Source organism: Muscardinus avellanarius, assembly GCF_963383645.1.
Source record: "Muscardinus avellanarius genome assembly, chromosome: 6".
NCBI classification, from domain to species: domain Eukaryota; kingdom Metazoa; phylum Chordata; class Mammalia; order Rodentia; family Gliridae; genus Muscardinus; species Muscardinus avellanarius.
Window position 1 is genome coordinate 87,563,626 of NC_137791.1, and position 23,797 is coordinate 87,587,422.

A 23,797-nucleotide genomic window follows, 5' to 3' on the forward strand; every position below is an offset into this window, starting at 1 on the left:
ATATTAGACTAATATTGGCCTTGTAAAAAGAGTTTTAAAGTATTTTCTTCTCTTATTTCCTCAGAAAACTTTAAAATAAATTTGTATTAGTTTTTCTTTTACTGCTTGATGGAATTGAGCAAATAAATCATCATTAGGCCCTGATTTTTTTAACAGAATATGTTTATTACTGATTCAATTTTCTTACTCATTAGTGGTCCATTCAGCTACTCTGTTTCTTCATGATTTAGCCTTAGTACTTTGTTATGTGCCCAGCAATATGTCCATTTCTTTGAAATTATTCAATTTGCTGATGTAAAATCACTCATAGTAATCTTTTAAAATTCTTTGCATTTTCATAATATCAAAATCTCAAATTAAAATATTAAAATCTCTTTGTTTCAGATTTTATTATCTAAGCCTTCTTTTTTTTAGAACAGTAAATGTCAACTTTATGTTAAAAAACTAAGTGTCATTTATCATTTCTATTCTTTTTTCAGTCACAGTAATTTCAACTTTTTAACATGCTTTTAACTACAATCTTCATTTTTTTTCTTTGAATAATGGTGAGATTAGTTCTTCTGTTTTCCAGCTTTTGAAACATACTACATTATTAAAGTTATTTCTGTTTTCAAGCAGGTATTTATTGCCATACACTTCTATCTTTCTAGTTTCCTTCTGCTTTTACCACATCCTATATAATTTAGTATGTTTTAATTTTTATTTGTCTCAAAATATGTTTTAAAGTTTTATCTTATTAAATTAGTTGTTTTAGGTATGGTGTTTAATTTTAATATATTTATACATTTTTTATATTTTTGTAGTACTGGGGGTGGAATCCAGGGGCTTTCTACCTCCGGGCTATACTCCCACACCTATTTTATTTTTTTATTTGGAAACTGCGTCTTACTAAGTTGCTGAGAGCCTCACTAAGTAGCTGAGGCTGATTTTGAACCTGTGAGATCCTCCTGTATCAGCCTCCCAAGGACGAGGATTACGAGCATGCACCACTACGCCTAGCTCCCGTTTTTTAATATTTCAGTCGTTGATTTTTAATTTTATACATTGTGATGGAAAAAGATAAGGATAAACACTAACATTTTATAGTGTATATTAGAGTGTAGTAAAGATAAATTATATATTAGTAGTATATTCTATGCATCAATATGCAAAACATAAAAGATAAATATAAAATATTACATGTATGAATAATATATTTTAACCATCAATACAACCTTTAATATTTCATTACAATTCTTGCTTCTTTCACATCAAAACACATTTTAAAACATACCAATATTATATTTCAATTTCTGGGTTTGTAAGCCTCATTTTGATTCATTTCTTGTTTTTTATGTTTATTCAAATCACATTTAAATTTAAGTAGCATTACAGTAGGCATTGTTGAATGATCTTAATATATTAAATTAAAAATGCAACCCTCAGGCTTCAGAGACTTCAGATATTCTTTGTAACTTTATAAATAACATTTTTTAGTTATTATTTCTGGGTTAAGCTTTTGTTCTACTCAGTTTTATGATCTCTATATATTCCCAAACCCACTAAAAATATTTGATTTAGTGTCTCAATTTTTTTATTCTTTATTAAGTCACAACAGTTTTCTTAAGATCTGTTTGATGTATCATGTATTGTGCCTTATGAACTATTAAAATCCAAATAATCTGAAATACGTATTTAGAAGATACTAAACAAAAATAATGCCTGATGGCAAACAAATTTAATGGAATTATTCTGTATAACCCCCTTAAAATAAAAACATTAACATTTTTCAAACAATTACAAAGAATAGTGCAGTTATTTTTAAAATAGCACAGCAATGAGAGGCATGTGAACTTTTGACTATAAATCCATTATTTTCAGCTTGTATTACTCAAAGCATTTTCTATAATGCACAGCCTCAGGAGAAAAATTAATATGAGATAGGAGACAAATAATCACCCTTGTGATTAATGTAAAAAACATATCTGAATTAAATCACTCTTTTTGTTGTTTCTAGTTTTATTTGGATAAATTGCCCCTTGCCTCGTCTTTTAACATTATAAATTAAAATTCAAATATCTAAATTCCTTGTTTCTTCTTCTTAACACTCTTTTTCTTATCAACCAATTATTATCAGAAAGTTGTCTCCAAAACTCCATTGAAATTTTGTTGTTATTCTCATCAATAACCTTGTTATTTTTTTTGTTTCCAAACTGTGTTTTATTTTTTATTGGTGCACTATAATCTCACATCATAATATGAATCATGTTGACAATAACATATATTCACACAGTAATTGGTGTCCTCCCTGCCTACTGCTTTCCCTTTTCCCTTTCTCCCAATAGTGAGTGTCCAGGTTAACAATGTTTTATTCACATATATACACATAACTGCATATAGATTTTCCATTAAAACAAACTTCCTCCTTTTTTCTCCCCTACCTTTTCTCCCTGACTTCACTGAGTTTCCCTCCATTATCTGGAGTCCCTCTGGTATAATATATATATTCTTTCTCTTTCTGTGCTTGGCTAATCTCACTTAACATAATATTCCCCAGGTGTTTTCATCTTACAAATGACATGAGTTTGCTCTTTTTTTGCTATGAATATGGGTATGCATACTAAGTAGGGGTATAGCTGGATAGGATGGTGGATGTATTTCCAGTTCTCTAATGAATCTCCACATTGATTTCCATATTAGCTGAGCTAGTTTGCTCTCCCACCAAGAGTGTAGAAGAGTTTCTATTTTCCCATATCCTCACCTGTAGTTGTTGTTGTTTGATTTCTTATGCTTGCCACTCTAATTGGGGTTAGCTGGAATCTCAGTGTAGTTTTGATTTGCATCTCTCTGATGGCTAATGATGTTGAACATTTTTTTCATTTATCTATTGTCCATTTTTATCTCTTCTTTTGTGAAGTGTCTATTCAATTCAGTTGCTTATTTCTTAACTGGGTTATTTGTTTTGTTAGTGCAGAGTCTTTTGATCTCTTTGTATATTCTAGATTTTAGCCCTCTATCAGAGAGGTAGCTAGTAAACATATTATACCATTCTGTAGGCTTTATTTTGGATTTTTTTTTTTTTTTTGGTGGCATTGGGGTTCCTGGAAGCCCTTCTACCTCCGGGCTACACTCCCAGACCTATTTTTTATACTATTTTAAATTTGGAAACAGGCTCTTTTAAGCCAGTGCAACTGACTGTGAACCCGCGCGATCCTCCTGTCTCTGCCTCCCAAGCACAGGGATTACAAGCTTGTGCCACGATACACGGCTCTTTTTGGATTCTTAATGATATCCTTTGATGAGCAGAAACTTTTTAGTTTGATACCATTCCACTTGTTAATTTTTGTTTTAATTGTCTGCACTTTACAAGACCTGTTGAGGAAGTTGTTGCCTGTGCATATATGTTAGATTGAGTTTATACTCTCCTCTAATACCTTCACGGTTTCTAGTCTGATTTTCAGGTATTTTATCCATCTCAAGTTGATTTCTGTGTACAGTGAGAGGTAAGAATTTAGTTCCATTTTTCTACAAATGGATAGTCAATTCTCCAAACACCATTTGTTGAAAAAATTGTCTTTTCTCCAGCATATGAATTTGGCCCCTTTGTCAATGCTCAATTGACTATAAGTGTGTGTGTGTTTGTTTCTCTATTTTCTATTTTGTTCCATTGGTCTGTGTGCTTGTTTTTGTGCCAATATCATGCTGTTTTAACTACTATTGCTCTGTAGTATAATTTGAAATCAGGGATTGTAATGCCTCCTGAATGGTTCTTATTCCTGAGAATTACTTTATCTATTCTGGGTCTTTTCTTTTTCCGTATTAAAAATTGTGAATAATGTGTCATAAATAATCTACTGATAATTCCAATTGTCTCTTTTGTTTGTTTAAACTGGGCCATTCTCACTAGCTCTGCCATAACCATATTAGTATTAATAACTTCACATTTGTGGTGTTCAGAGCAAGACTAAAAGTGCAGTTTATATATAAACACAGTTCTACTCACTGCTTGTTCTGCCTCCTTGTAAGAGATTCCAACTTAATTATTCTTAGGGGCTTTTTAAGACAACAAGAAGCATTTCTTTTCCTCTAGCCAGGCTTACTATCTTTGAACCAACCAGAATGATAGGGAGGCAGGAGTCTAGTTATGTCTTTAAAAATGACTTGGCAAAATGTATAAAACAAGATAGAAATATAAAGCTTTCTTCACAGGTCTTTCTCTGAGGCAAACAAAGCAGGGCCTCTCCCAGAATGTAAGAGAAGATAAGGCAGCTAAGTCCAACAAGGTGGCACCACTCAGTCTGAACCACAAGGAGCCTATTATGTACCACCCAATCCCAAAACATTTGGAGCACAAGATAGCACCATCCAATCTGAACCATATGAAGTCTAAGATGGCACCACTCAGTTTCAGGCACATGAAGGTTAATGCAGAAAATCTAGGTCAGGAAGCAGAAATTAAACCTAAACCCAGCCATCATATTTGTATTCCTGCCTATTATTGATACAATAAAATTCTATCTCACTGTGGCTATATGATCTGTATGATGATGCCATTCAAGGTTGAGATCTAGATCTTTGCTCACTGGGCCTTCACTGCTGAATTAAAAAAAAAAAAAAAAAACTGCTATCATACTATGGCTTCTGCCTTTTTTCTTAGTGGACCAAGCCTCCTGTAACATTTTGGCAAGCACCAGGAGCACTTTCAGAACAGTCTGGTCCTGAAGACAGGATCCAGGAAGCTTTGCCTCCTCCCTCCAGGGTCTTGGGAGTTGGCTTTCCCCGTTGCAAATATTGGTCCATTGAACACGCAAAGCCCTTTTTTCCATATGAAAAACTTTGCCCAGAGCTGGTCAACTTTGGAGCAACAGTTGCTGAGGTCTTAGTCCAGAAATCAAATAAGTCATTGTCTAGTGCTGACATCTAAATCATGTTATGCTGCCCTGGGTTCTGTCAGGTCCCTCTATCAGAATATTGGAAGATGGCGCTGATCATCTCCTTAGGAGTTTACTGAATAATGTCTGAGTAATAAAAGACCACAATTCAATTCAGAATTTGGATTGTGTGTGTGTGTGTGAACTGTGAGTGTAATAGTATTACTGATATAGACATCAAGATCAGACTCTGGTTTGCAACTCACAAGGTCAAATCAAGTGTTGAGTCTGCTGCCTGGGTTCAGAGCTATCCCATAATGGCTAAGTGGCAATCTAGCAAGAACATAAAAGTTCTTGGTATGACCAGATCAGAGGTTTATATCATTTTGTCCGTACCAAGGAATAGCTAAAATACCTCTGTTGGGGGACAGTTATGAACTGATGAAGCAAGTGCTGTCTATTATCAGTTTTATGCATCCCAGCATTATTCTAGACTCTCTAGACAGGAATGGGAGGAAAACAGAGTCAGCCCTCTAAGGTAGGCCTCTTGATAAGAAATTCAGAAAGGCTTATACACGTGATTATAGATTCAAACTAACCTTGGAAAGGTTGCTTACTCTGTTTGAGGTAAAATGACCAAACTTTGGAGAATATTGTTCAATAGAAGTCTTAATGCATACAGACATCACCTGGTACATTTGATATCTAATTACCGACAGCATCAAATATTTGGATTATTTTCTTTACATTGACACTTGACCCCATTTGGTTCAGATTTGTCCCCATCTCAATGGCTGTGGGGTCTAATTTCCAATAGCTTAGTCACCAAGTTGTAGGACTTAAGTGGTCAGTCAGGAAACCAGAAAGAGCAATCTAGTGAAGCCCAACTACTGCCCATTTTGAAACATTCTCCAGAGGATCCATATTTGCTACTACCATATATCTCCTGGATACTACAGCAGCTGCCAGCCCACAAGCACCTTCAGCACCTTCTCATTTATCACTACCTCTTGGCCCATCCAATAAGCCATTCAGTCCAGTTAGGGGAACCTCAACTCGACATTCCTCCTGTGTCAGCTCCACAGCAACATCTGACTGGGCCACAGACAAGTTCTTCCCCCACCACAGAAGAACATGGATAGTTACAACCCAGTCAGCCAACATTTAAGTACTAGCCCTTTACTATAACTGACTTTCTTAATTGGAAACATCATACTCCTTTTTCTATTAAAAAGCTACAGGTTCTGGCCAACAAACTTCAATCCATCTTCCAAACACACAATTCTACTTGGTCTGATTGTCATCAACTTTTTTGACTCTTCTCAACACTGAAAAAAGATGCTGCATTAGGCAACATCAACCGGCTTGGATGAAAAAATGCCCAAGCAGAATCACTAGACCCTCAGGCTTATGCTCAAGAATGTCTGCCAGCAACAAACCCTCCCAAAAGACCCAAATAATCCCAGAGATGAAAAAACTGAAGGCATACCAAGAAGCCAAACTCCAAGACTTTGAAAGAAGGACTTCAAGGCCACCAACATTGCCAAGGTTGAAGAGGTTCTTTAAAATCAATTGAGAGTTCCAGTGCCTTTTAGTACTGGCTCTGCAAAGCGCATTTTACCTTCACTCCATTTGAGTTTGAAGTCCTCCCAAATCAACAAATGGTTAATAATGCCTTCCCCAGAGTGCTAGTGACATTCAGTCCCAGCTACAGAGGAATTTTTAGAAATAAATAGGTCCCAAGTTCTCAAGATAGTAAATAAGGTCTACATTAACTGAGACACTGAAGAGAAATAGAAAGCAGATAAGAAAATGTGATGAAAAGCTGACCTCATTGCAGCAGCATGGAGTGCAGTACTCTATGACAAGATAAATCAAAATCCAACAACTGTTCCAAAGCTCCCTCATTCCTCACATTTAGGGCCACCCAAAGAAAAGGGATCCTTTTTGTGGTGACCAATGTGCGTTCCGAAAAAAAAAAAAAAATAGAATAAAAACCAGCACTGGAAAAACAAATGCCCTAAGAAAGGTTGAGGGCCCCATGATTGTCATCAGGCTCTTCTTCAGTTCTTGCAGTCATCCAGGCTGGTTTGTTTGATGACTAATGGGGACTGGTCCTTGATGCTTCAAGTAGCCCATGGTCTGAATGACAGTTGGGGGGGGGGTCAATCTTCAGCTGCTTGTCAACACTAAGACAAGTCATTCCATGGTAACCAGTACAATAGAACACCCCTACCAACATGCTAACATAATTGGAGCAACAGAAAATGTCTCCTAGCAAATGTTTTTCACTTGCTGATGATGCACATTAGGGGACATTAAGCCATTCACCAATTTCTATATATGCCAGATTGTTCTCTTGGGTCAGGACATTCTCAGCAAAAGTAGAGTAAATATTACCTTTTAGATGAGGAAAAAATAGTACCAACTTCTTAGCTAATTTGCTTCTTGCAAATGCCATAAGAAGAAGAATGTAAATTGTTGAAGGAAAAAAGGGGTATTCCATAAATCCAGAGGCTGCAGTCTGGTAGCCTACATTTTGGGTTGAGAATAGTTCACTTGGAATAGCTATATTCTAGACAACAGTAGTCACTGAAATTTGCGGTGACACCTGACCAGTGTGGTTATAGCAGTACCTAATCCCCCAACTGATGCTGGGGTAAATTCAGCCTCACTTTAACAACGTTGTATCATCACTCTGCCCATCTCAGTGTAACTCTCCTTTCTTGTCAGTCAAAAATTCACAAACCCAGGACAACTAGACATTTTAGGATTTGGGAACCATCAACCAAGCCACTGTCACCCTACATTCTATTATACCTAATCCATACATGCTCATTAGTTTGCTCCTGGCCAGCACAACCTTGTTCACATTCTGGACCCAAAGTATGAATTCTTATGTATCTATCTGGATCCTGTGAACTAAGAATGGCTTCTTTTGAGTGGATAAAGCCAAAAACTGGAACCAAAAGCCATTTCACCTGAACCTAGTTGCCTCAACAACAGATTCAAATCTGTCAACAAAATATAAAATATCTGAGGTTCATCACTCAAGAAAGGAAAATATTTGAGGAAATAGGTCAAAAAGAGGCAGTCCAAGCTATCCCAGTGCCTACTAGCCAGAGAATACTCCAGGAATTTCTAAGATCAGTAGGGTCATGTCATATCTGGACCCCAAACCTTGCTGTCATAGAAAAACTCCTCTATGAATATACAAAGTAAGGAGATAAAGACTCCTTTGTATAAAAAAGAGCAATAACAGGCCTTTAAGCAACTCAACAAGATAGTGTAACCCCCGAAAAATAGATGCTACTGTCCAATAACCACACAATATATTTTTACAAACTTTGGCCAATTATTGTATAGAAGACAAGCAAATTTACTCACACTAAATGAGAAAACTTTGAAAATCTTCTCAGCCAGTAAAATTATATACACCACTTGGCAGCTTTAGCAAAGAAAGTAGTGCAATGATGTGTGACACATAGCAGAAACAACCCTAAGTAAGGACTTGAGCTGCTCCTGAAACACAGACTATAAGAGTACCCTTTAAAAATGTACAAAATGACTTTTGTGAACTGCCAAAATATAATAGACATCAATACTTCCTAATCATAGTAGGCACTCAGACTACATAGTTAGAAGCAAACCTCTGCCAGACAGAAAAAGTCAGAAAAGTAACTCAAATCTTACTCAGGAAAGTTATTCCCAGATATGGACTTCCAATACACATAAGATCAGACAATTGACTGGCCCTTGTTGAAGGTCAGTGGCACCAATATCAGGCAATAGAGAGAAAATAAACACTATAAAAAACAGGGTTAGGAAAGATATGTCAGAAAACTAAAGTGGCTTGGGTTCAAGCCTTACCCTTACTCCTGTTTAAATGCTCTCCCACGAAGACAACAAGGTATTCTCTCTCTCTCTCTCACCTTCTGGGGGCTTCGGAAAGGCTGCATAAAATATGAGAAACAGAACTTTCTCTGCATAAAATATGAGAGAACTGGAAAGGTTACCCATGACCTACATAAATGGATGCTAGATAAAACACCAATTAGTTTAACTACCCTAGTCCATCCCTATGAGCCTGAAGATTAATTTTGGGTTAAGGACTGGAACTGGCTTTTTTCAAAGGCAAAATTGAGAGGGCCCTTCGCTGTTATTTTTAAAATTCCAATGGCTTTATCAGTTGAGGATATTGTAGCCTGGATCTATCACAGCTGCCCAAAGCCAGCAGTCTCCAGGGCTAACAACCCCAGAGATGTCCCAGAGTCTTCTCAGAAATAAAAACTGCAGAGACAAGCCAATCCTGTTAAAAAAACAAACTGCCTTGCTTCAATCATACTTGGAAGCTAACTGGTTCAAGAATAGTGGGAGGTTGAGGAGAATCATATAATATGCCACAAAATCAGACTCTTAGTATTTTACCATAAGGGCTTTGTGATTGACTTTATTAGTGGGTTTTATGGTGGTCTTAATTTTAGCAATTAGGTGTTTGTTGAATTTGACTTTGCATTGCTCAGATGAAGAAACAATTGGCTGTTTTCATTCTGTGGGGAGGACTACTACAGTTGCTATAGCCAGTGCTTATAATCTTCACCACTAATGTAACCAAAACTAGCAGCAAGTTTAATGCATGTCATGTTATATATTGTGGCAGCCTGAAAACCCAATAACAACTCACACAGTCTGACAGATTTCTCTGCCCTGAACCAGGTTCAAGTTATACTCGGATAAGCCATGCCCTAGTTGGGACAGTATCTGATAGACCATCAAAAACTAAGGCAAGACAGCCAATGTGGAACTGGTGATTCCATCATAAAAAACCTCTAGCTAAAAAGTACCCACATTCATATGCCACCCTTATGGCTCTGATTAAAAATAATCTCAAAAATTTCCAAATTGTCATTAAGCATTTGTGGAATCTCAAAAAGGGAAGATAAGGTAGGAGCCTGGCTATGTTCTCTTGGCTAAGAGCCTTGGGACGGATAGGTAAATAAAGCTGTTTTCAAAGCCTCCCTCTAAGGCAAACAGGGATTGTCCTGGCAGTTAAGACTTTCAAGATAAGACAGCTAAGTCTGGCAAAATGGCACTAGTTATTCTCAACTACATGAAACCCAAGATGACACTGCCCAGTTTTAGCCACATGGAGCTCAAGACAGCACCTCTTAGTTTCAACCACATAAAGTTTAAGATGATGCCACTTAGTCTCAGTCAAATGAAAAATAATGCAAAAAAAATCTAGCTCAGGAAGTAGAAATAAAACCTGATCCAAGCCCTCATATTGATACCTCTACCTGTTATTGACCCAATCAAAACATGTCTCATTGTGGCTATAGAGTTTGTATGATGACACCATTTGAGGCTGAGATCCAGAGCTTTGCTGACTGGGGCTTCCTCACTGAATAAAGAAACTTATCCTGTGCTGTTATCTGTCTCTTCTTCTCTATGAACCAAGCCTCCTGCAACAACAGCAAAGACGACTAGCAGGAAAAGATGTGACATTTTCAAAGCTGTATCTAGCCTGATGTCTCTTGGGACAGGACAGGATTATCTCAAGCCCTGACTAGTAATGAATAAGGTCAAACTTCCAAAAGAATCAGGGCATTCTTGTTTCTGTTTCTATAGCATACATCACTAAGATGTCCTGTTCCTCAAACCACTTTTGACTCAGCAGTTATAAAAAAAAAAAAAAAAATCACCAACCTACAAAAGAGTAGAAAAAGAAGCACCATTAATTTTAATAAATGTGCTTGTTATTTTTTTTTCTAGTTGAGTTGTTTATTCCTCTATATACTCATAGGTTCTCAATCTCACTGAAACCTCTGGCCTAGATGTACGATTTTTTACATGTATATTCATGTTTTATATGATATACAAATATATACTCATATATTTGTTTCAGTGTTAATATATGTAGAGCCCTTCAGTATCTTTTTATTTTTTATTTTTTTTTCGGATCTGGGGATGGAACCCAGGGACATTTGACCTCAGAGCTACACCCTCAGCCTGATTTTTTATTCTTTATTTTGAAACAGGGTCTCACTAAGTTGCAGAGGGCCTCACTAAGTAGCTGAGGCTGTCTATGAACCATGATCCTTCTGTCTCAGCATCTCAAATGATGGGATTACAAGTTTGCACCACCATGCCTGGCTAAGCCCTCCAGTATTAAGCCCAGTTTAGAATTTCTGTTTCTAGGCCTAAATGTCATGACATTTTTGTAGCCAATAAAATCTGGCATCTGAACTATTTGGTTGCCTCTGACAGTAATTACTGCATAAGAGATAATCATATTCCTAATTGGAAAATAAGATAAGTTTGATCTACATATCTATTCAGATTTTAATAGAAAATATCCAGGTAAAATACATTTTTTCAGCTAGAATATAACTACTAAATTCATACTGTTTCCAAAATATCATAGAAAAAAGATGAATCAATATAAACTTACCAATTTGTTTAAAAATGTGTTAGTCATTATCTGAATATTTTTTATGAAGGCACACTTGTAGACATAGAAAGTATTTCAAAATCTTTACAGATTATATCCTCTGTAAATGAGTATAATCTCCACAGCAAGCATTGCTTTTTTTCATTCTCAGTTTTCACTTTGATTTTTGAGAGCAGTTATTTTCAAAAGTTTTATCTAAAGTACTATTCTACATTGAAGCATGTAAGGTTATATGCCATTCATGCTACATCATAGAAGTTGAAATATCAGTTGAAAGCATTTCTTAAATTTGGACTTAAAAGGCATTGCCATTTTAGAACACGGATCAGCAACAAACTCTTTGAAGATTTATTTTTTTGTGTGTGGTTGTTTTTAGTGACAGATGAGATATTTTCACCTCTATCACAAAAAGTAGTTTTTAAGAGAAAAATATTATTGGGAAATCAGAAAGTTTTCATTATTGAAAGAACATAAAAATCTACATTTTTATTCTTTCTCAATTATTTAAAACACTTAATGTTTGCCGGGCGTGGTGGTGCATGCTTGTAATCCCCGCACTTGGGAGGCAGAGACAGGAGGATCGGCACAGGTTCGAAGCCAGCTGTTCGCGCTGTCTTAGGAGACCCTGTTTCCAAACAAAAATGTAAAAATAGGTCTGGGAGTGTAGCCCGGAGGTAGAAGGGCTTCCAAGAACCCCAGTACCACCAAAAAAAAAAAAATAAAACACTTAATGTTTTATAGTTTTCATTGTCAAGGTCTTTTATGTCTTTAGTTAGGTTTATTCCTAGGTACTTTATTGGTTTTGAGGTTATTGTGAATGGAATTGTTTTCTTTATTTCTTTTATTGTAGATTCATTGTTAGCAAAAAGAAAAGCAATTGATTTCTTTAGGTAGATTTTATATTCAGCAACTTTGCTAAATTCGTTAATCAGCTCCAGTAGTCTTTTGATTGAGTTCTTTGGATCTTCTAGATACAGGATTATTATTAAAAAGAATAATTTTAATTTATCTTTTCCTATTTGAATTCATTTGATATTCTTCTCTTTTCTTACTGCTGTGTCATGAGTCTAGAGTACTATATTGAAAAGGAGTAGTGATAGTGGGCATCCTTGTCATGTTCCTAAATTTAGAGAAAATTCTTGCAGTTTTTCCCCATTCATTATGATGTTGGCTCTGGGTTTATTGTGTATTGCCTTAATGATGTTGAAATACTTTCCTTCTATTCCAATTTTCTGCAGTGTTTTTAATATAAATGGGTGTTGGATTTTGTCAAATGCTTTTACAGCATATATTGATATGATCATGTGGTTTTTTGTTCTGAGTTCTAGTTATATGGTGAATAACATGTATTGATTGGTGTATGCTGAATCAGCCTTGTTTTCCTGAGATGAAACCAACTTGTTCATGATGTACAATTCTCTTGATATGGTTTTGAATGCATACAGCTAGTATTTTGTTTAGAATTTTGCATCTATGTTTGTCAGGATGCACAAGTATCTTGATATGGTTTTGAATGCATATAGCTACTATTTTGTTTAGTATTTTGCATCTATGTTCATCAAGAATATTGGTCTATAACTTTCTTTTTTTGAGGCATTTTTGTTTAGTTTTTGTATTAATGTGGTACTGGCCTTATAAAATTAAATAGTCACTTCACAAAAGAAGTGTTACAAATGGTCAATAGATACATGAAAAGATGTTCAACATCATTGGCCATCACAGAGATGCAAATTAAAACTACACTGATATTCCATCTGATCCCAATCAGAATGGCAAGCATAAATAAGTCAAATAACAACAAATGCTAGTTAAAATGTTGGGAAAGAGAAAACTTTTTACACTGTTGGTGAGAGTGCAAACTAGTTCAGCCACTATGGAGATCAGTGTGGAGATTCCTTAGAAAACTGGGTATGGATCCACCATATGATTCAACTATACCACTCCTGAATATCTTTCAAAAGGGGTTGAAATCAGAGAATTACACTAACATATGCATACCCATGTTTATAGTAGCACAATTTGCAATAGATAAAATATGAAACCAACCTACGTCTCCATCAAAAGATGAATGGATTTCAAAATTATGGGAAATACACACAATGGAATTCTACTCAGCAATAAAGGAGAACAAAATCATGTAATTCCCAAGAATATGGAAAGACCTGGAGAACATTATGTTAAGTTAGACCAGCAAAGCACAGAAAGAGAGGGACATATGTATTTTCTAATATGCACAAACTAGGGAGTATTAGGGGTACCAGAGGGACTCCAAATAATGGAGGGGAAACCTCAGCAAAGCTAGAAAGGAAGTGTAGAAGAGAAAGAAGGGTGAGGTTGATTAACTGGAGGAACTACAATTGAATATGTGTATAAGTGTAAATGTAGCATGGTCAATCTGAACACTCACGTTTGGGGGGGTAGTGGAGGTGAGGAGGGAGCACTGTCTTAATGTATGCCATTTTCAATATGATTCACATAAGAATAGAGAAGTTAAAAACACTTAAAAGATTTGAAAACAGGCAGTTTTATATTTTCTGGACTAAAATTTATTTTCGAATTTCAAATGTTTCAATGTGTTAGTAAAATGTGGTGGTATATAAATAAAACAACTAAATACTTAAATATTCTTGATCTAATCTACAATTTAAGCATTTGAATGAAGCTCTTTTATTGAATATGTCATTTCTCATATTTATATAACACGCATATTAGTTAAATTGCAGTGCATACATCTATTGATTTTACATATTTAAAATAATAAAATATATGACATGTTACAGTGCAGACAGATTTTAGTACCTAGAGTTAAACCAGAAATACTCAACTTAATTTCTTTACATAAAAATGTACTAATGCTACTAATATATTCCAAAGAAAATTGAAAACTACATATTTGTCATATATGCATTTATGTTTCAAATGCAGAAATTATTTTGGATCACTCATTTTCTATACAATTCAAACATCATGTACACCATATATACATATTGTATATAAAGCAAATACACACTATGTATACATGTATAAGTCATAATATGTATATAATTCATATATCTATTTATGAATAGATATTTAAATAATTAAATTAACAATTATGAAGAAAACTATTATCATATGGCACCTATAATACTTAAAATAATTTTATAGTAGCCTACCTTTTCCCTCTTTAATATGTCATATTAAATTTTTACCTTATGCAGAACACTTCATTTGTCAAGCAAATTTGGTATTCTCTTAGAATTTTTGGCAATAAAACTAAAATACATTATGCACTGGATTCACATTTCAGGCCACATTAACTAAAATGAACCCAAACTAAAATAATGATTATATAGGCAGACCTATCTGAACAGAATGCCAGTAATTCACACTTAATGAATAGCAAAGAGGGTCAATTAGACTCATTGGAAACATCATTAGAGGAGGATTTATCATGATAATTTGGGGGCAGCATACTCATTTACTTACTATGAAAATATGCTTTTTATTTTATAGCTGTCATTTTCTTTTTGTTGTTGTTGTTTCTTAAACACAAATACCTTTATTCTACTTTGCCTATTCCATAGCAAATAGCACGTCTAGCTTATATACAGTAGATATTGAAAATATATATTATATAAAAAGCTCAGTGGTTAGCCTGGGGCCTGAAGAAGACAGGATAGTGCCTTCTTCTAAATATAGGATAAATTGTATTTATTTTGAAATCCTCAACACTATTTTTTATTAGAAAAATATAATTTATTTATTTTTATGTTTTTTTTTATTGAAATGGTATACATTAAATTTGTGCTTGGTGCCCTCTCCCTCCCTGCACTTTATCTCCCCCTCAACAATGAGTGTCCGGGTTAACAATGCTATATTCATACTTTTACACATACTCGGATGTAGCTCCTTCTTTAATCAACCTCAGCCTTCTTCCTCTCCTATCCTTCCATTATAGCTTTGCTGAGGTTTCCTGTCCATTATCTAGAGTCCCTCTGGTATCCCCAATGCTCCCTGGTTTGGGCATATTAGAGAAAACATATGTCCCTTCTCTTTCTGTGCTTAACTGATCTCACTTAACATAATGTTCTCCAGATCTTTCCATCTTCTTGCAAATGACATGATTTTGTTCTTCTTTATTGCTGAATTCCATTGTGTGTAATTTCCCATAATTTTGCAATCCATTCATCTGTTGATGGGGGCCTAGATTGGTTCCATACTTATGGAAACAATATAGCTGTCATTTTCAAGAAATTATTACATTGAGTAAGAAAGAATGATATATTTCATTTGTATTATGCTTACAGACTTATTTATTTTATTCCTATCATCTACCTAATGAAATCAGCACTTCTATCTACAATTTGCAGATAGTCCAATATAAGCAAAGGAATCAGTTTATGGTCATATGTCTAGAAAGAGGTAATACTAGACAAAGAATACTACATAAATGTCATTTTTAGCCATGTCCAGCCTTAATATATCTATTGTTTACTTTCTCTTTTAAAAATCTTTTTTATTGGTGCTTTGTAGTCTATATATATATATATATATATATATATATATATATATATTGTTGTTGTTGTTGTTGTTGTTGGTGGTGGTGGTGGTGGTGGTACTGGAGATGGAACCCTTCGCGGGGTATACTCCCAGAACTATTTTATATTTTATTTGGAAACAGGATCTCTTAAGCCAGTGAAGCTGGCTCCCAACGTGTGCGATGCTCCTGTCTCTGTGGGTGTTAAGAGCGGTGCCCCGGGCCATAGTTGTAATCTTAATGAGGTACAAGATGGTAGAGGTATACATTCACAATTACTCATGTAGTCCTTCCTCAATTTCCACCCCATTTCCTCCTCATGTTTGACTTTAAAATGTTTGTGAAAGTACATCATGTACATTATGGAATTTCCATCTTCTCCCCTCCTTTTTCTCTCAGGTCACCTTATTTGCTTATCTATAGTTTTTCTTTCTATATAGTTTTTTAAACACATATAACTTGTCATTTGAGACCAAGCTAGACTTAATATAATATTTATATACCTGAATAAGTAAAACAAAATTATGTTAGTATTTCTAAATTTGAAGATTTCAACTGCTGCCTTTTTGAACATAAAAATTAAATCTATGTCATATATACATATATTATGGTATTATGGTACTGGGGATGGAACCCTTCTACCTCCAGGCTACCCTCCCAGACCTATTTTATATTTTATTTGGAAACAGGGTCTCTTAAGCCAGCGAGGCTGGCTTCAAACCTTCGAGATCCTTCTGTTTCAGCCTCCCAAGCGCGGGGATCACAAGCGTGCCTCAAGATGCCTGGCAATAATTAACCTTAAGCATGATTAATTTTCCATAGGCTATTAAACTGCTAAAGTAGTAGCTACAGACTTAAATTAGACCAGATGTTTGTATGTTTGTTTGTTTGTTTGTTTGTTTGTTTGTTTGTTTGTTTGGGTGGTACTGGGGTTCCTGGAAGCCCTTCTAACTCCGGGCTACACTCCAAGATCTACTTTATACTTTTTTATTTTTAGAAACAGAGTCTCTTATACCAGCGAGGCTGGCTTCAAAACTGCGCTATCCTCCTGTCTCTGCCTCCGAAGCGCAGGGATTACAAGCGTGGGCCACCTCGCCCTGAACTAGACCAGATTTTAATTTATATTTACAGAAATTTTTGGTATATATACCAAATTTATTCTTAAATAATAGATAAATAAAACAGAACCAGAATTATCATGTTTATCAAGGTTATCTTTTAGTGCTTCTGTTTACATGCTTAAAAAAGCAATTTTTAGTGTTGTTTTATATTATTCATTTTGTTGATATTACGTATTTTTAAAAGCATAATGATTTGAATTTAAAATGTCTTTCTAGCCTAAATGGAAAGAAGGCAAGAAAGTTGGAAGCAGGGTTTAGCTGCTGAGGAGGGGTCCTTGGAGGTGTGGTCTTGGAGATTATATATGGTTCTTTCTTTTCCTTGTTTGTTATCTACTTCCAGCCTCCATGATGTGGGGAGACGAGCCCTTGCTCTCTCCATCTACTTTCCACAACCATAACTTAAGCTACATAAACCTGGCCTGACATGGACTGAACCCTAAAATCCTCAAAAAATGTGAACAAATAAATCTTCTTTTCTCTAAGTTGTGTGATGAGCCGTTTTGGATTACTGAAGTGAAAATGCTTACTGAGACAAAAAGATAATAAAAACTATATTACATATTAATTAGATTTCTAATTTCAAGTTTGAAAAGAATTGACAAACGAGTTGGCAACTGTTTGGGTTAAATGATTAACTTTAATAAAAATTGTTTTAAAAACATGTTTATTGTTTTAAAACATAAGATAAATTTTAAGTAGTTTTTCTCTATATATAAACCCTAAATTTGTCCATTTGTATATTCCTGGAACAGATGTAGCCTTGTTATAAAGATTTGTAATTATATCTTCTTTCTAATTTATACAGTTTTAAATTTGTTATATTATGTAAAAAGGAAGCATTAAAATTATAAAATTAGGTAAAAATAAATGATTGTGTATAGGAAATTTATATAATAAAAGCCAGCTCAAATCTGACTGAATTGAATATTTTCTTCTTTACATTATTATTTTTAGCATTTAGAAATTATATTTATTCATATGTAAAGTACAGTGACCTACTCTCCAGAAAGGTAGAAACTAGTCACTTTTTTTGCCATTTTTTGTGTGGTACTGGGGGTGGAACCCAGAGGCTTTCTACCTCTGGGCTCTACTCCCAGCCCTATTTTATATTTTATTTGGAAACAGGGTCTCACTAAGTTACTGAGAGCTTCACTAAGTAGCTGAGGCTGGCTTCAAACCTGTGCAATTCTCCTGTTTCAGCCTCCCAAGTGCTGGGATTACAAGCATGAGCCACCATGCCCAGCTCTAACAGTTATTATTGAACATGTGAAAGCTGGCTTGTTTTAATTGAAAAGTATTGTAAGAATAATACCAGATTTTGAAGATGTAGCATAAAAAATATTTTTTGTTATCTTTACATTGATTACATGTGGAAATATACTATGTTGGATAGATTGATTTAATAAAAGAAAAAGTTAAAATTAATCTTGCTTGCTTTTTTAAAGTAACTTTCAGAAGTTTAAAATTAATATGAGTCATATTTGTGAGTCACATATTTTGATGGAGCAGAATTGATACACAGAATGTGTGTTGCACAAAAATGTTTCATATATACAATTTTCCACTGTTTTGTCTAGTCATATATATTCTTTACATATACATACATAAATATATAAAGAAATATTCAAATAATTTGAGTAAAAGTATAAATAGCAAATATATCTGCACAAATGTAAATGTTATTATGTATGCTTAGTAGTGGATAAATATAAAATAGGCTACAATACAGTCATTAAAATAATTCCGCAGACATATATATATATATATATATATATATATATATATATCTTTATATTTATTTATTTATAAAATTTATTTGAATGCATATCTTCATATGCTAGAGACTATACTAGATATTGATTATATATTATCAAACAACATGTATGTGATACTTTTATAAAAATATTGGATGATGAGAAAAAGTATGAATATAAAACAAGTAGAATTTGTTTATGGTCTGTCCCATAAAGATACCATGACTTTAAATTTTATGAAAATTATATAAATGTTATTTATAAAAATGATATTTACATATTCCCAAAAATATATTATAAATCAAAGTAGATAAAATGTTATAGAGATTTTCCTAAAAGCAAATTGATTTGTCAGTATTATACTCCTGAAGTAGTTATGGTCGATGGTCACCCAGGGGGATGGAAAAGAAAATGCATGTTCACACAGTGAAAGACATTTCTAATCTAGTCCAATGAAGTGTGATTGATGCCTGTCAAAGGGTCATACTTGATGTTTCAGAAGCTCCGAGCTGCATGTGTGTGAGAAGTGCACACAGAGATTAAAGACTGACTTTGAGTTGTGCTCCAGTTCTCTGTGCCTTGTGTAGATAGGGTTCTGTAGAAAATCCTCTGGAGATATGTGTTTAACCTTGAGAATATAAGCTTTACTGGAGAGAACTCCTTTATTTATTCTTAAGAGATTTCAAAATCTTCTGTTATAATTTATATTTTCTTATTTTATTACCTGGGTATTGAGCTTATGTTTGACTTAATCATATTATTCACATTGTCCAGCCCATTACATGCAAACATGCAGAAATAAAGTAATGAGAAGTTTCTCATGTTTTTAAATAATTTATTTTAATTTTTATTGGTTCATTCTAGTCTTCTATCTTGATGTAATTCAGAGTGCACAGAACACTCACTGATTGCTCCCCCAGTTTACACCCACTCCCCCTCCTTCCCCATCTTTCTGTGCTCTGGTGTGTGGACATCACACCCATTGAGGGGTTTTTCCTCTTCTCCTCATCCCATCTCTCTCAGTTAGGTCTCTTCCTTCACTCCACTGAAGTTCTAAAGTTTCTTTGCCTGGAGTCCCTCCTGCATCCCAATTTGTCTCTAGCTTCCACATATGAGGTACAACATCTGACCTTTCATTTTTTTGTGACTGACTAATCTCATTAACATAATATTCTCCAGTCCTATTCATTTCTCTGCATATGATGTGATTTTGTTCTTCTTTATGGCTGAATGAAATTTCATTTTATGAATATCCCATAATTTTCCAAAAATTTTAAACACTATTCTCATCATAAATTCTAGATGTCATGTTATTATAATTATGAATATTATAATACATTTTTTCTTACAAAATAATTTGACAAATCTTTAAGACTATGGTATATTTTTAATTAATTAATTAATCAATTTATTTATTTATTCGTTGTACAAGGGGCTTTCTATCTCCAAGCTACACTCCTAGACCTATTTTTTATTTCTTATTTTGAAACAGGAGATCACTAAATTGCAGAGGGCCTCTCACTAAGTAGCTGAGGTTGGCTGAGAACCTGCAATCCTCCTGTCTCATCCTCCCAAGTGCTGGGATTAGAAGCATGCTGCACCACACATGATTTCTACGGTATATTTTAGATTGACTGGGGAAAAAATCTTCAATTCTGTCTAAAAATTTTAAAATATCCATCAATTATGAAAAACAAAAACAGGTGATTGAATCTAGATATTCTTTTTTAATATATTCAAATCACTTAGAGAAAAAAGAAATACTGGAAACTGTAGTATACAACAAATACAGGTAAAATATAAATGCTAAATATGAATCATTTATTTTGAAAGATGAGTGCTTAAAATTGTATTCATATATGTGTGAATATTATATAAATATATAGACATATTTATGTATTTGTTTACTTATTTATTTATGTGATGCTGGAGATAGATGTTGGGGCATTGTATATGCCAGGCAATCATTCCAATAAAGAACAAAATTAAGTCATTTGCAGGAAAATGGATTTACTTGGCAAACATTATGTTGAGAGTAGCTAGTCATAGAGAGTGAAGGGTCCTATTCTATATTTTCCCACATATGCAGAAGCTAAAGAGTGATTGGGATACAAGAGGCAATTTAGATAATGAAATAGAAACTTCAGTGAAGCCAGGGAGATGGTCTTGGGGAGGGTGGGGAGAGGAAATGAAACAGTAATGAAACATTTCCATTGACATAATCCTGTACCTATGTGAGAACACCAATGCCAATCTCAATATATGTATGAGGAAGGAGCAGTGGGGAGGGAGCTGGGGAAAAGCTCACCAAGTCTGTGCTCATGTATGGCATCATCACTCGAAAGTACATTATGATGTGAGATAATAATGCACAAATAAAATTATTTAAAAAATAAAAATAAAGCCAGGCGTGGTGGTGCAGGCTTGTAATCCCCGCGCTTGGGAGGCTGAGACAGGCGGATCGTGCAGGTTTGAAACCAGCCTTGCTGGCTTAAGAGACCCTGTTTCCAAATTTAAAAACTAAACTAAAATAAAATAGGTCTGGGAGTGTAGCCCAGAGGTACAAGGGTTTTCAGGAACCCCAGTACCACCAAATATAAATAAATAAATTGATAAATAAATAAATAAATATGTTTTAACACAAAATTTTTAAATTCCTGATTATCAAAGTTAATATCCATATAATCAGTACAGTACAAAATCGATCAAGAACAGAGCAGTTTATACTGTATAAATCTGTTCTCTTCATAGAATGGCATTTAGTAGAAAGAATTCTGGGTGTTTTCCATTTAAATTATTAATAATTATTGCTGGGCATGGTGGCGCAGGCTTGTAATCCCTGCATTTGGGAAGCAGAGGCAGGAGGATCTCACAGGTTGGAAGCCAGCCACTCTGGCTTAAGAGACCCTGTTTCCAAATTAAAAAAGTATAAAAATAGGTCTGGGAGTGTAGCCCTGGGGTAGAAGGGTTTACAGAAACCCTAGTACCACCCCCCAAAAAATATTGATAAAATTAAATAATAATTTAATAACAATGTTATAAGATCTGTTATAGGTAAATTGATATGTATCATATATAATATATCTTAGATAATTCATCTAGTAAAAAATAAAAACAGTTGCTGGGTGATATAAATCAATTGGTATTATTAAAAGGTTAATTTTACATGTTTTGTTGTCTATTTTAAAAATTCTATACCTCTGTGGCAAGTTATACTGCCATGAGATAGAAGATAGGGAACCATTTTCTATTACACAAAGAAAAGTGAAAGAACACAACTAGTTGAAGATCAAAATTTATAAAGAGAGAAGGTGTAGAATTAAAAAAAATAGCCACTAACCACTTTTAATAAAATCATGTATCCCAAGCTGCACTGAAATTACTCAATGAATGCAACAAATTATTAGAAAATAACCAACTCTATAAACAAAATTTCTACTTTAGTATCAGCACAAAAATATGGATACTTCTTTCTTCCATTATTAGATTCTCTGCACTGAAGTTTTCTTGTTATACTCCTGTAATAGATGCAAATGCATTTGAAATATGCATATTAATAAAGATAAAAATTACTTAAGCCATTTTTCTATTCATAGCTTTGTCATATAAAAAATCTTAGGTGACAAGTTGTAGCAAACCCATGTATTAATTAATTACTTCTACCTGAACAGCTTGTCTTTTAAAATATTATATAAAGTCAAATACCAGATAATTCTACTTCAGTTATGGGTGTTATTTGCTTGATGTTAACATCAAAATTTCAGTAGAATTTATTCATTAAAAGCAACAAAATTAAATGGCTTAGATCACAAATCTGCTAACAGATATGCTAGTGGATACAATTAAAATTATAGACATATATTGAATTGTTTATTTCTTGTACTTGAAGAATAAAAGAAAAAATAGAAATCCAAAATCACTGCAGATTATATATATATATATATATATATATATATATATATATATATAACCTTTCTATTTTTTCTTGTTTTTTCTATATTTTAATTTGGATAAATTGGAAATAAAATAGTAATATAGTGATAACGACACAAATAATTTTCTAGGCTCTAATGAAACTTTAAATAACTCAGTTAATTTCAAACTCAGACTGATTCTGAATTATCCATCTAATTATAAATATTTTTATAGAAATATTACTTAAGCAACACTTTTTTTCTGAGCATCTTGCTAGGCCTAAGGAGAGAAAATATTTTTTCTGCTCTCAGAAAGTAAGAAGAATATACCGGTTACAGGTTAAGACCACCATTAAATGATGAGTGTTGTGATGAGTATATACACAGAACACCTGGAAGCACATTAGTAAAGCTATTTAGCCAGTCTTCTGGTTACCAAAAGAGAAATATCATGTGAAATGATTGATGAGTCAGCTAGACCTAAGTGAAAAAGCATATGGATATGTTTCAAAAGCATGGAAATGATGGAGAAATTTCCCTACAGAGAAGAGATTAATGTGCCCAGCAAAAAAAAGATAAAAAAGGATTGACTTTTTAGGGAAAAAATAAACGATCTGGTATGTAGTGAACTTAGAAAATAATTTGACTCATCAATGAAGGTAAATAGCTATTCATAATGAAGGATGACTGTTTTGGTGGGTTTTTGTGTTTGTTTACTTTTTATTTTGTCCTTTTTTTAGCTAACAGTTGTGGTCATTATTTAAATTTTCATGATTGTGCTATAAAAATAGTGGTTCATTATCACATATTTAACAATGCCCAAAAGGAGAATGACTAAGCTGATTTTTAATGGGAGAAAAATTATTTATCATCAAATAAATATTTCATTATTTTTTCCATTAACAGTTTTCTTTTGACAAGTATTCATGTTTCTAGATTTTTTATAACTTTTTATTAGATTTTATATAATACTTTATGTAACATTATATATAAGTAGAAATATCCATAGCTTATTTTTTAATCATGATGTTACTGAAAAGTGGACATTTACTATATTCCATGCCATATTATATTTAATTACCCTCATTATCTTATAAACATAATCTAGTTATTCTAAATCTGTTCAAAGTGAAATATATATGACTCATTTTACAATAGCCCAACTATGAAAGCAACTTAACTGTCTAT